This window comes from Monodon monoceros, unplaced genomic scaffold, assembly GCF_005190385.1.
Source record: "Monodon monoceros isolate NGI ecotype Baffin Bay Population unplaced genomic scaffold, NGI_Narwhal_1 Super_Scaffold_12, whole genome shotgun sequence".
Taxonomy (NCBI): domain Eukaryota; kingdom Metazoa; phylum Chordata; class Mammalia; order Artiodactyla; family Monodontidae; genus Monodon; species Monodon monoceros.
In genome coordinates this window covers 107844927-107860223 of record NW_021703768.1, presented here as the reverse complement: position 1 = coordinate 107860223, position 15297 = coordinate 107844927, and positions in this window count along the sequence as shown.

Genomic DNA, 15297 nt, shown 5'->3' with positions numbered 1-15297 from the left:
AAATTGCTTTAAAATTCCCTTGAAAAAATGCCTGCTGTTAAAATCTGAGTTGAAGAGGTATGGAAAAACACTAGTTCCGAGAAGTCATGATATCTGGATCCAGCAGATGTGTCCATTGATACAGTGTTAAAGAGTTAGTGATGCAGCTCCTACTTTCAGAAAGTTGGGAGAATCCAATTAAAGAGATTAAATGAAATGGTGGAGGAGACTGGGAGAACAGTTTTTAAGACAGCTCCCATAATGGTCCATGGCCATTATAATTTCTTCTTTTCCTGAATTGCAGAGGTCCTTCAGAAAGATCAAAGGATGAGAGCTGTGTTGCAGCTCTAGAGATTTGGGAAATGGTCAGGCTTGATGTTAACATGGAGAAGTGATATAATATTTGTGAATTATGCTCAGAAGGAATTGGCGCTTTATGGACAGTCCTGAGATCCCGCTGCACATTTTACAATCAGCTCTTGGCTGAATGACAGAACAAATGCACACGTCAGCTTGTTCCTGTTTCATTAAGAGTCGAGAGATAAGAACCCACATTTGCCATAGGGAAAGTGATAAAAATCAGTAATAGAGGAAACACATTTCATTTTTCAAATCTGTTAGCAATGAAGGGAGATGAAAATACCTATAAAAATACTTAGCATGCCCCTTTAAATGTAAATCATCAAAAGGCAGCATACCTAACAGAGGACCACACGTGGAAAAAGAATATATAAAAGGAAACTGTAGCCTCTTACTAATAAAATAAATCAATTTTGCTTTAAAAGTCCTTTGAATATTCAAGTCATGGATCTTGTTCTTGAATATTTCTCACTAGTATTGACTGTCCAGTGGGTTGAGAATGGATTACAAACCAAAGGCTACCTCACATGGGACACATTGGTTTCTAAGGCTTAAGCTTAGGTTTATAACCTGAAATGATTCTCTGGGGAAAATGAAAAGATTCCTGATCCTGAAACAAAACAGGTTATGTAATGCAGATGACTGCACCTTGGATGAGGAATAAGCAAGTGTATGCTCAGAGATAAAATGAAAAACATCACCTTTAATGAAACCTTTTAGGCATGATTTAAAGCTCAATATTTGAAAGGCAGTACTATAGTCAAGGAGGAGTTCAAATGTTGTTAATATGCATAAATATACATTGAAGACATTCATCAAAATTCCACTGAGACACAAATATTTCTAAAATAAGTATTGCCAATATGGTCTCTCATAATTTACTCAAGCATTGATGTATATGCTTCTGCATATTCTTCTAAACTGGGAAATAAAGCAGTTTTATAAAGCTGCAAATGTCATGCAAAGATATATTTCTCACTTTTAATGACCTCTTTTAAAGCAATTATACGATACAGTATTTTTCTTACTGGCATGCAGAAATGAGCAAGGCTTATATTTAAAAATGATCTTATTATGCCTTGTCATGAAGAAAAGGGTTTAACATGCACATGGAATGATTCTTGTAAGTACTTTCCATTATGTTTTTTTTTTAATCATCTTTATTGGAGTATAATTGCTTTACAATGGTGTGTTAGTTGCTGCTGTATAACAAAGTGAATCAGCTATACATATACATATATCCCCATATCCCCTCCCTCTTGCGTCTCCCTCCCACCCTCCCTATCCCACCCTTCTAGGTGGTCACAGAGCACCGAGCTGATCTCCTTGTGCTATGTGGCTGCTTCCCACTAGCTATCTGTTTTACCTCTGCTCGTATATATATGTCAATACTACTCTCTCACTTCGTCCCCCTCCCCGTGTCCTCAAGTCCATTCTCTACATCTACGTCTTTATTCCTGTCCTGTCCCTAGGCTCTTCAGAACCACTTTTTTTTTTCTTTTTAGATTCCATATATATGTGTTAGCATATGGTGTTTGTTTTTCTTTCTGACTTACTTCACTCTGTATGACAGACTCTAGGTTCATCCACCTCACTACAAACAACTCAATTTCATTTCTTTTTACTTTCCATTATCTTTTAAACCAAAAGTTTACCTGTGAAATTTTGTAGTCTCAAAGATAGAACATACAGAAAAAACTGAGTAGGTCACTACCTTCTATTCTAAAGGTTTTTCTTCCAGTATTTTATTAGAAACACGTGTATGTCTGTCTGAGTGTTGTACATATATTAGAAGCATTTCTCAAAAACATACCTAACTGCAGAGAAGATGATCTTATAATTTTCATAAATTTTAGCTATAAAAATGTTAATATCTTGTCTGATACACTCTGAAATTTCACCTTGATATTTCTATTCAATGCTATATGAAGTTATATTTAACTGTGTTTTAAATTTGAGCTCTTGAATAGTCTTTAAAAAGAAGTATGATCCATTTAAGAATGAAGGCTTTTTGGATCAAAGATTAAACTATACAAAGACAGGAGCCAGAAAATGGTAGTAAGGAGGGGCTGGCAATAGTCCACAAGGAACATGTAGTCAAATACTGTTTGAGAGGTAAAGTCTTTTCTTGAAATTGGAAATTAATCCCTTCTGGGTGGCCAAAGGTTATCACAGATTTAGGGAACATATAGGGAAAAATATAGACTCTAACTCTGATAATGTGCATGAAGTAGAAACTTGAATAAAGAGAGAAAGCAACAGGGTTAATAATGAAATGGGCAAGCTGAGTTTCAATGCCTATTGCTAAAAATAACCCTTAGTCAAAGTCTTACAGAAGGATAAAGATCACCAGGGTTTTAATACTTGATGAATTTAGTTGCCCTGCCCTGGAGCTAACTATGGATATTCTCAAGAAAAATTAAGAGAGAAAATGACAGGGTGTTGTTCTACTCAATTTAAAAAGAACTAGATGTGGTATCTTGTCTTGATTTGCATTTCCTTAATGACTAATGATGTTGAGCATCTTCTCAAGTGCTCATTAGCTATTTGTATATCTTATTGTTTATTTAAATAATTTGCCCATTTTTGGGGGGGAGTTGCCTTTTTATTGTTGAGTTATAAATTTGTTCATATTTTGGGGAAAATACGTTCACGAGAAAATTGAAAAATTGGAATCTTCATATGTTGCTGATGGGCATGAAAAATGGTACTGCCTCTGTGGAAAATATTTTGACAGTTTCTCAAAAAGTTAAGCATAAAGTTATATAACCCAGCAATTCTACTCTTAGGTACATATCCAAGAAGATCAAAAACAAATTCACACAAAAACTTGTACACTAACATTCATAGCAACATTATTCACAATAGCCAAAAAAGTGAAAACAACTCAACGTCTCTTAATGGATTAATGGATAAACAAATTTGCTATGTTTATACAATGGAATATTATTCAACGATAAAAAAGAATAAAGTACTGATTCATGTTACTACATGGATGAACCTTGAAAACATTATGCTAAGTGAAAGAAGCCAGACATAACAGGTCACATATTATATACTTTCATTCATACGAAATAATCAAAATAGGAAAATACACAAAGAAAGTAGATTAAGGGTGGTGAGAAAATGGGGAAAATTAGGAGTGACTGCTAAGAGGTACAAGATATTTTGGGGGGTAGTGATGAAAATGTTCTGAAATTAGATAGTGGGGATGATTGTACAATGTTATAAATATATCAAACCTACTGAATTATACATTTTTAAATGTATAACATAAAATGCCTTTTATGTTACATGAATTATATCTCAATAAGAAATGAACTACAGTTATAATAAGCATAGATTGGTACCTAATTGGCATCTAATTGTATATTGATCCATTTATAGGTTCAACAACACAATTTGAGAATTGAAAGTGAACTTAGCACATCTCTCAGAGATTGATATACCAGAAGCACAGCTTCTGACATTTCAATAGAGATATTCCTGTCACAGCCAGCTATTGAATGTAGAAATGAGTTCTAAAGAAAGGACTTCATTTCTGACAATATTAATCAGGAATTTAGGTATAATACTGCCAACGAAAAAACAAACAACACTCCTGCAAACCGGTCATTGTTTCCCTTGCTGAGAATGCACTCAATAGAAGGAGATACCCAATCAAAAAATGGGTGGGATATCTAAATAGACAGTTCTCCAAAGAAGACATACAGATGGCCAAAAAGCACATGAAAAGCTGCTCAACATCACTAATTGTTAGAGAAATGCAAATCAAAACTGCAATTAGGCATCACCTGACACCAGTCAGAATGACCATCATCAAAAAAATCTACAAACAGGCTTCCCTGGTGGCGCAGTGGTTGAGAGTCTGCCTGACGATGCAGGGGACACGAGTTCGTGCCCCTGTCCGGGAAGATCCCACATGCCATGGAGTGGCTGGGCCCGTGAGCCATGGCCGCTGAGCCTGCGTGTCCGGAGCCTGTGCTCCGCAATGGGAGAGGCCACAACAGTGAGAGGCCTGCGTACCACAAAAACAAACAAACAAACAAAAAAATCTACAAACAATAAATGCTGGAGAGGGTATAGACAAAAGGGAACCTTCCTACACTGTTGGTGAGAATGTAAACTGGTATAGTCACTATGGAGAACAGTATGGAGGTTCCTCAAAAAACTAAAAATAGAGCTACCATATGATCCAGGAATCCCATTTCTGGACATTTATCCAGAGAAAACCATAATTCGAAAAGATACATGCACCACAATGTTCATTGCAGCACTATTTACAAAAGCCAGGACATGGAAGCAACCTAAATGACCATCAAGAGAGGAATGGATAAAGAAGATGTGGCACATATATACAATGGAATATTACTTAGCCATAAAAAAGAATGAAATAATGCCATTTGCAGCAACATGGATGGACCTAGAGATTGTCATACTGAGTGAAGTAAGTCAGAGAAAGACAAATATCATATGATATCACTTATATGGGGAATCTAAAAAAGGTACAAATGAACTTATCTACAAAATAGAAATAGAGTTATAGATGTAGCAAACAAACTTATGGTTACTGGGGGTAAGGGGGGGGGAGGGATAAATTGGAAGATTGGGATTGACATATACACACTACTATATATAAAATAGATAACTAATAAGGACCTACTGTACAGCACAGGGGACTTTACTCAGTACTCTGTAATGGCCTATATGGGAAAAGAATCTAAAAAAAGAGTGGATATATGTATATGTATAACTGATTCACTTTGCTGTATACCTGAAACTAACACAACATTGTAAATCAACTATACTCCAATAAAAATTTAAAAATAGATGATTTTTATTACTGAGTTTAAAAAATATATATAAATATCTATATAACTTTTTCTGATTTCCAAGGTTTAATTTATTGTTTAGAATATTTTTTTATGAAGTTGTTGTCAAGATTTCCTAGCAACTCAGTTCTTTTTGTTAGGATAGCATCTCCCAAACCGAGCTCTCAGAATCATTTTCTCTGAAAAATGTAAACAGGTAATCTGAAAACCAGCAAAAAGTATGCCTATTTGGAGTGGGGGGAAATTCTGTGGTCAGGTAAATTTGGGGACACTGCGTAGTCTAACATTTTCTTAGAGAATCAACAAAATTCTTATTACCATATTAAGATTTGACAGTCTTACTGTAAGAACCAAACATAACACAAGACAAAAACAAACCTGTTCAAATTTGTTTAACTCATCATTTCCCAAGTTTATTTGCCATCTCACCATTTTTCAAGGAATTCGATTAAAATCTTATTACTGTTCTTTGAATATAGTTTGATTAAGAACTTGGTTAGAGCCTAGCTTTGCTCTATTTCTAAGTCAGAGATAAACCTCTAGTTTTGGTTGGACATTTTTGACATTTTGTTTGGACAAACAAAATGCATGCTGCTTTTGCAAACTTCAGGACTATGTTTGGTAAAACATGTATTCACAATTGGGTGTTTATTAGCTAAAATACATGGTCTACAAATCCCTTATCTGTAGTGTGGTCTTTATATAAAAAGGACAGTATTACTTTCAAAGCATGTGTGCCGTATCAGAGAGGTGTGTTATTTCTGGAAACATTTTAAAGGAATGTGGCTGCATTAAAGAATATATTCAATCAAGGTAAGGTTTATAGAATTCACCCTACAATGTTAGAATTGATTTGAAAAATGCTCAAAATCGCTAATAATCAGGGAAACGCAAATCAAATCCACAATGAGATACCATCTTACACCTGTCAGAATGGCTATTGTCAAAATGACCACAAATAACAATTGTTGGCGAGGAGGTAGAGAAAAGGGAACCCTAGTACATTGTCAGCGGGAATGTAAACTGGCATTGCCATTATGGAAAACAGTATGGAAGTTTTTCAAAAAACTAAAAGTAGAACTACCATGTGATCCAGAAAGTCCACTCCTGGGTATATATCTGAAGAAAATGAAAACACTAAATCAATAAGATATATGCACCCCAATGTTCATAGCAGCATTATTCACAATAGCCAAGATATGAAAGCAAGCTAAGCATCCATCAACAGATGAATGCATAAAGAAGTTGTGGTATATTTATACAGCGGGATACTACTCAGCCACAAAAAAAGAATGAAATTCTGCCATTTGCAAAAACATGGATAGACCTGGAGGATATGATGCTAAGTGGAATAAGTCAAAGAAAGACAAATACTATATGTTATCACTTATATGTGGAATCTAAAAAATAAAATAAATAAATGAATAAATAAATATTTAAAAAATGAAACAGACTCACAGATACAGAGAACAAACTAGTGGTTACCAGTGGGAAGAGGGATGGGAGAGTGGCAAGATGGGGTAGGGGATTAAGAGGTACAAACTACTATGTATAAAATAAATAAGATGCAAGGATATATTGTACAGCACAGGGAATATAGCCAATATTTTATAATAACTTTAAGTGTAGTATAATCTATAAAAATATTGCATAATTTTGTTGTACACCTGAAACTAATATAATATTATAAATCAATTATACTTCAATAAAAAAAGAACTATTCAAAAAAAAACTCAATACTTTAGAAAAAGTGGTCTACATGAGACTTTAATACAGGTATACCTCAGAGATATTTTGGGTTAGGTTCCAGACCACTGCAATAAAGTATCACAATAAAGCAAGTCATACAAATTTTTTGATTTCCCAATGCATATAAAAGCTATGTTTATACTATATTGTAATCTGTTAAGTGTGAAATAGCATTATGTCTAAAAAATGATGTATATACCTTAATTTAAAAAGACAATTGCTAATAAATGCTAAACATCATCTGAAACTTGTAACAAAGATCTCTGATCACAGATCACCATAACAAATATATTAATAATGAAAAAGCTTGAAATAGCACAAGGATTAACACAATGTGACACAGACACCCAAAGTGAGCCAATATTGTTGGAAAAATGACGCTATGGCCTTGACTCATGGTTGCCACAAACCTTCAATTAGTAAAAAGCACATCTGCAAAACTCAATAAATTGAAGCACAATAAAAGAGATATGCCTGTATAGCTTGTTAAATTTATGGACCCTAATTCAAACAGAGAATTTTTTAGGACAAGGCTTCCTGGCCAAAGTTAGTAAAGTTTGCTCATCACTGTCATTTATTGAAAACATAGCAAGTATGGAAAACAAACTGCCAAGTTCCAGCTTGCAATGAACTAAAAATTATAATCAAATCTGTAAGCTTTGCAAAATACTGCTAAGATTTCTACTCTAATCACTATTTTTTTTCCCACAAATATGACTGACTACTCAACTTCAGCTCTAACTTTATACTTTAGACAGTCCAAGTTTAATAAAGGTGACACCTGCCCTCAAGGATCTGATAGCCTAGGGGAAAAACAGAGAGGTGAAGCCTTGATAATGGAAGAGTATGCCTGTTGTTATACTAGTGTTATGCTCATCTAAAGCAGAAGGAAGTTTGGGGAACTTCCTGGAATAAGTGACACTTGAACAGAGTTTTAAAGGATAGGTAAGACTTAGGAAAGGCATTCAAACAGGCAAAGGGAATAATATGAATGAGAGTGAAAGAAGTGTAAAACAAAATGAGTTTGGTCAATTACTAGTAGCTGTGTATGGCTGGGGGAAGAGTGCATATAGGTGGGGCAAAGTGAAAAAGACCTTCATCAGTAGTGGGACGGAGATGTTCTGTTTGGAATTAGTACATGGAAAGAAAGAGTACATGGAATAAGAACAATTAAAAGGCTATTACAATAATCTAAGAAAGAAATGAAGAAGTTTAAATGAACTAAGTAGCAGAGAGAATGGAGAAGATAAAATGCATATTATGAAAGAGACAGAATCCCCAGTATTGGGTGCTCGTGTAGCTAGGACTGGAACGGCGCTATGGAAAGAAACTGGAAAGCTTCTAGGCCACCTCACAGGCCTCTAGTTTGGAACTCTATTGTTCTTCACTGAGAGAGAGAACAGGGAGAGAAGCAGGTTTGCAGAATAAAATACTTCAGTGTTGATCATACAGTGTAAGGGGGCTATAAGCAAGACATTCTGGTCAGATAATGTCAAAAAATAAGAATAATGGATACATTGGGAAATAGGTCATGAGGGGAGTGGTGGACACTGGTGGACCCTGCAGATTGGCTTGTCAGGAGTTCCAGTTTCCCTCTCAAATGCTTTCCTGTACTGCAGAGGCTGGAAACTCCATGCTGCATTTTCCTCATCTCTTGCAAGAAATCAGAGGGTATCAGAAATGAACTTGATTTTGCTCATCAAATATATGAAAGTTGGATTCAAAACCAAGTAAGAGAGGGAAAGGTGAGGCTTGAGCTCATTTTGATGCTCAAATGGCAGGACATGGCAGAAGTGGCATGGTTCTGGAGACCAGAAGCACCTCCTGAATCTACAGCTTGTGGATTACAACAGTTGTGGCAGGACTTTTAATGGCCCAAGTTATAGATCGTTTTGCCATTTTTTCCCTAGAAGTTTAGCTTACAGTCTATTTCTTTAGTTCGTCTAACCATTCTAGAAGAGTAGTAAAAATTTCTCTTTTAGATTAAACCAAATAATGTGTTTCTGAAACAATGTACTTCTCAGTAACAGGGATGTCTATAGGTCATGGGAAATGGGAAATCTGGGTTATCTTAACTGGAAAGAATTTGTATGAACACGAAATGGGAAGAAAGTGGTCCATGATTGACCATGGCAAAACAATTTTTATCTGTGGTCACTTGATGAGAAATGAAGCTGAACCTTTGTTAGACCTAGTAACTATTACACTGAACCATTTGAGTGAGAGTGAAAAATACAAACCCTGGGTGTGGTGGGAGTCTCCCTGCTTCTAACTGCACTGGAGAAGAGCAAAAATAACAGCATTATAATTATAAATTCTCAGCACAAGGCATAGTGAGAGAGCTTCTATGATTTTCTTGAAACAATCTCTTATTGCTGGCTACAACGGCTGGTGCAGCCGAAAATCAGCAACAGAGTTGAATACTGTGGGATGTTAAATTACAGCATAGAACAATGATACTGAATGAGGGGGAGGGAATTGAGGATGAATATAAATGAATGCGAGATCTCAGGCCTTACAACTTCACTGGGGCACTTCTGCTTCCAGCTATTGTGGAATTTAACAGACCATTTATCCTGTGGAGAATACTTAGAAAGCCAATTGCTAAATTGCTCTAAAATACAAAATCATCTGTTTGAAGGTATAGGAGTGCTCCCAGGCAACCAGACGATGGGAAACAAGATCATAAAGTGAAGAGAAGTGTGGATAGGTGGGCTGAACTCCGCTTTCCACTCAAGGTATTTGACAATTCTTTGCTGTGACATATTGGGGGTGGGGAAGGGAGGGAAACTAGGTGGAGACCTACAGACAAGAAGTAGAGACACTGAGGACTGGTTCAAGATGGCGGAGTAGAAGGACGTGCTTTCACTCCCTCTTGCGAGAGCACCGGAATCACAACTAACTGCTGAACAATCATCAACAGGAAGACACTGGAACTCGCCAGAAAAGATACCTTACATCCAAAGACAAAGAAGAAGCCACAATGAGATGGAAGGAGGGGCGCAATCACAATAAAATCAAATCCCATAACTGCTGGGTGGGTGACTCACAGACTGGAGAACACTTATACCACAGAAGTCCACCCACTGGAGTGAAGGTTCTGAGTCCCTCGTCAGGCTTCCCAACCTGGGGGTCCGGCAACAGGAGGAGGAATTCCTAGAGAATCAGACTTTGAAGGCTAGTGGGATTTGATTGCAGGAATTCGACAGGACTGGGGGAAACAGAGACTCCACTATTGGAGGGCACACACAAAGTAGTGTGTGCATCAGGACCCAGGGGAAGGAGCAGTGACCCCACAGGAGACTGAACCAGACCTACCTGCTAGTGTTGGAGGGTCTCCTGAAGAGGTGGGGGGTGGCTATATCTCACCGTGAGGACAAGGACACTGGCAGCAGAAGTTCTGGGAAGTACTCCTTGGTGTGAACCCTCCCAGAGTCCACCATTAGCCCAGCCAAAGAGCCCGGGGAAGCTCCAGTGTTGGGTGGCCTCAGGCCAAACAACCAACAGGGAGGGAACCCAGCCCCCTCCCCCATCAGCAGACAAGCAGATTAAAGTTTTACTGAGCTCTACTCACCATAGCAACAGCAAACTCTACCCACCACCAGTCCCTCCCATCAGGAAACTTGCACAAGCCTCTTAGATAGCCTCATCCACCAGAGGGCAGACAGCAGAAGCAAGAAGAACTACAATCCTGCAGCCTGTGGAACAAAAACCACATTCACAGAAAGTCAGACAAGATGAAAAGGCAGAGGGCTACGTACCAGATGAAGGAACAAGACAAAACCCCAGAAAAACAACTAAATGAAGTGGAGATAGGGAACCTTCCAGAAAAAGAATTCAGAATAATGATAGTGAAGATGATCCAGGACCTCGGAAAAAGAATGGAGGCAAAGATCGAGAAGGTGCAAGAAATGCTTAAAAAAGAACAAGAAGAATTAAAGAACAAACAGAGATGAACAATTCAATAACTGAACTGAAAAATACACTAGAAGGAATCAATAGCAGAATAACTGAGACAGAAGAATGGATAAGTGACCTGGAAGACAGAATGGTGGAATTCATTGCTGTGGAACAGAATAAAGAAAAAAGAATGAAAAGAAATGAAGACAGCCTGAGAGACCTCTGGGAAAACATTAAATGCAATAACATTCACATTATAGGGGTCCCAGAAGGAAGAGAGAGAAGCGACCCAAGAAAATATATGAAGAGATAGATTATAGTCGAAAACTTCCCTAACATGGGAAAGGAAATAGCCACCTACGTCCAGGAAGTGCAGAGAGTCCCACACAGGATACCCAAGGAGAAACAAACCAAGACACATAGTAATCAAATTGGCAAAAATTAAAGAAAAATAAAAATTATTGAAAACAGCAAGGGAAAAATGACAAATAACATACAAGTGAACTCCCATAAGGTTAACAGCTGATGTCTCAGCAGAAACTCTACAAGCCAGAAGGGCAAGGATGTCCACACTCACCACTATTATTCAACATAGTTTTGGAAGTCCTGGCCACAGCAATCAGAGAAGAAAAAGAAATAACAGGAATACAAATTGGAAAAGAAGAAGTAAAACTGTCACTGTTTGCAGATGACATGATACTATACATAGAGAATCCTAAAGATGCCACCAGAAAACTACTAGAGCTAATCAATGCATTTGGTAAAGTTTCAGGATACAAAATTAATGCACAGAAATCTCTTGCATTCCTATACACTAATGATGAAAAATCTGAAAGAGAAATTAAGGAAACACTCCCATTTACCACTGCAAGAAAAAGAATAAAATACCTAGGAATAAACCTACTTAGGGAGACAAAAGACATGTATGCAGAAAACTATAAGACACTGATGAAAGAAATTAAAGATGATACTAACAGATGGAGAGATATACCATGTTCTTGGACTAGAAGAATCAATATTGTGAAAATGACTATGCTACCCAAAGCAATCGACAGATTCAATGCAATCCCTATCAAATAACCAATGGCATTTTTTACGGAACCAGAACAAAAAATCTTAAAATTTGTATGGAGACACAAAAGACCCCAAATAGCCAAAGCAGTCTTGAGGGAACAAAATGGAGCTGGAGGAATCAGACTCCCTGACTTCAGACTATACTACAAAACTACAGTAATCAAGACAATATGGTTCTGGCACAAAAACAGAAATACAGATCAATGGAAAAGGATAGAAAGCCCAGAGATAAACCCACACACCTGTGGTCAACTAATCTATGACAAAGGAGGCAAGGATATACAATGGAGAAAGGACAGTCTTTTCAATAAGTGGTGATGGGAAAACTGGACAGCTACATGTAAAAGAATGAAATTAGAACACTCCCTAACACCACACACAAAAATAAACTCAAAATGGATTGAAGACCTAAATGTAAGACTAGACACTATAAAACTCTTAGAGGAAAACATAGGAAGAACACTCTTTGACATAAATCATAACAAGATATTTTTTGATCCACCTCCTAGAGTAATGGAAATAAAAATAAACAAATGGGACCTAATGAAATTTAAAAGCTTTTGCAAAGCAAAGGAAACTGCAAACAAGGTGAAAAGACAACCCTCAGAATGGGAAAAAATATTTTCAAAGGAATCAATGGACAAAGGATTAATCTCCAAAATATATAAACAGCTCATGCAGCTCAATATGAAAAAGACAAACAACTCAATCCAAAAATGGGCAGAAGACCTAAATAGATATTTCTCAAAAGAAGACATACAGATGGCCAAGAAGCACATGAAAAGCTGCTCAACATCACTAATTATTAGAGAAATGCAAATCAAAACTACAATGAGATATCACCTCACACCAGTTAGAATCGGCATCATCAGAAAATCTATAAACAACAAATGCTGGAGAGGGTGTGGAGAAAAGGGAACTCTTCTGCACTTTTGGTGGGAATGTAAATTGATACAGCCACTATGGAGAACAGTATGGAGGTTCCTTAAAAAACTAAAAATAGAATTACCATATGACCCAGCAATCCCACTATTAGGCATATACCCTGAGAAAATCGTAATTCCAAAAGACACATGCACCCCAGTGTTCACTGCAGCACTATTTACAATAGCCAGGTCATGGAAGCAATCTGAATGCCCATGGACAGGTGAATGGATAAAGAAGATGTGGTACATATATACAATGGAATATTACTCAGCCATATAAAGGAATGATATTGAGTCACTTGTAGAGACATGGATGGATCTAGAGACTGTCATACAGAGTGAAGTCAGTCAGAAAGAAAAAAACAAATATCATATATTAATGAATATATGTGGAACCTAGAAAAATGGTACAGATGAACCAGTTTGCAGGGCAGAATTTGAGACAGATGTACAAAACAAACGTATGGGGCTTCCCTGGTGGCACAGTGGTTGAGCGTCCACCTGCCGATGCAGGGGACGCGGGTTCGTGCCCCGGTCCGGGAAGATCCCACATGCCGTGGAGTGGCTGGGCCCGTGAGCCATGGCCGCTGAGCCTGTGCGTCCGGAGCCTGTGCTCCGCAACGGGAGAGGCCACAGCAGTGAGAGGCCCGCATACTGCAAAAAGAAAAAAAAACAAAAAACAAAAAACAAACGTATGGACACCAAGGGGGGAAAGCGGCAGAGGGGCAGGGAGGTGGTGGTGGTGTGATGAATTGGGAGATTGGGATTGACATATATACACTAATATGTATAAAGTGAATAGCTAATAAGAACCTGCTGTATAAAAAAGTAAATAAAATAAAAAAATAATTAAAAAAAAGAAGTAGAGACACCAGCAGGGCTTTTGGCAACTGCATAGTTCCAGAGAGACAAAAAACTAGATTTGGGACAACAAAGATCCTGAAGAAAAGAGAGGCAGGGAGATGAGAGCCCTGCCCTTGAAGGGGTGTCTCCTCAAGTAATTTGCACAGAGATAGAGACTAACAAACCACATTGGAAAGACACTGCAAAGAAGAATAGACTTTTAAGGACTCTCACAGTGTGGAGGATACAAAAAATTAGGGTAAATGCCCACCTAAGAGGCACTACAGAGTTTCACCTGGATTCCAGACTTAATTGCAACCCCACTAAATAACAGCTGTACTGCACTGAGATAATTAGGATCAATCACCCAGACCACATACGTACATATCCAACAAAGATCATGTACCTGAATTTAAAAATAACCCCTGCAAACTAAGAAAAGAAGAGAGAGACAATGCAAAAACAGTAGGATTGGAGACTTGATCAGACATAGACAAGACTATCAGAGTGGGAATACCCATATTGTAAAAATGTGTTATTTATTAGCTATCATGGAAATGCAAATTTAAATTACAAGAAGATGCTGTACACACTCACTCGAATGGCTAGAAAATGAAAAGGGCAGGCTATACTAAATATTAGCAAGAATGGGATGCTACAGAAACTTTCCTGTAAGTTTTCCTTTGCCTGTAGAATTGCAAATTAGTTACAGAAGTCATACCGTTTGACCAAGTGATTCTATTTTTCCGTACATATCTAACAGTAAGCTGCACATATATTAACCAAAACACATGCACGGATAGTCATAGAAGCATTATTAGCAACAATAATTTTGGAAACAATCCAAGCATCTTCAAATAATAGATTGTCTAAATAAATTGTGGTGTATTTCTGAAATAAAATACTATACAGTGTAAATTCTCAACTGGCAGTGATTTTGGTCCTCAGGGATATTTGGCACTATCTGGAAGACATTTTAGTTGTCACATCTGACAGGAGTGCTAATGGCATTTAGTCGGTAGAATCCAGAACACTGCTAAACATCCTGCTTTATACAGGGAAGCTCCCACCGCAAAGAATTATCTAGTCCAAAATGTTTGTAGTGCTGAGGTTGAGGAACCCTGTGTATTAGTTTTCTATAAAACTACAGATTACTACAAACTGTTACAAACTAACACAAACTTAGTGGTTGAAAACAACACAAAGTTATTATCATACAGTTTCGCAGATCAGAAGTCCGGCGTGGGATCCATGAGCTGAAATCGAGGTGTTGGCAGGGCTGTATTCTTTTCTGGAAGCTCTAAGGGAAAATCCGTTTACTTGTCCTTTCCAGCTTCTAGACGACATCCACTTTTAATTGTTACATTTCATACTTTATCCTGGACCACCTCCTTCATCTTAAAAGGAGAAAAGCCAGCCCAGTCCTTCTCAGATCACTCTCTCTGCCTCTTCTACTTTTAAGAACTCTCTCGACTACCTTGAGTTCACCTGGATAGTCCAGAATACTCGCCCTATATTAAGGTCAGCTGATTAGCAACCTCAATTCCATATGCAAATCAATTCTCCTTTGCCGAGTATTGCAACATTCACAGGTTCTAGGTATTAGGATTGTTGACATCTTTGGGGGCCATTAT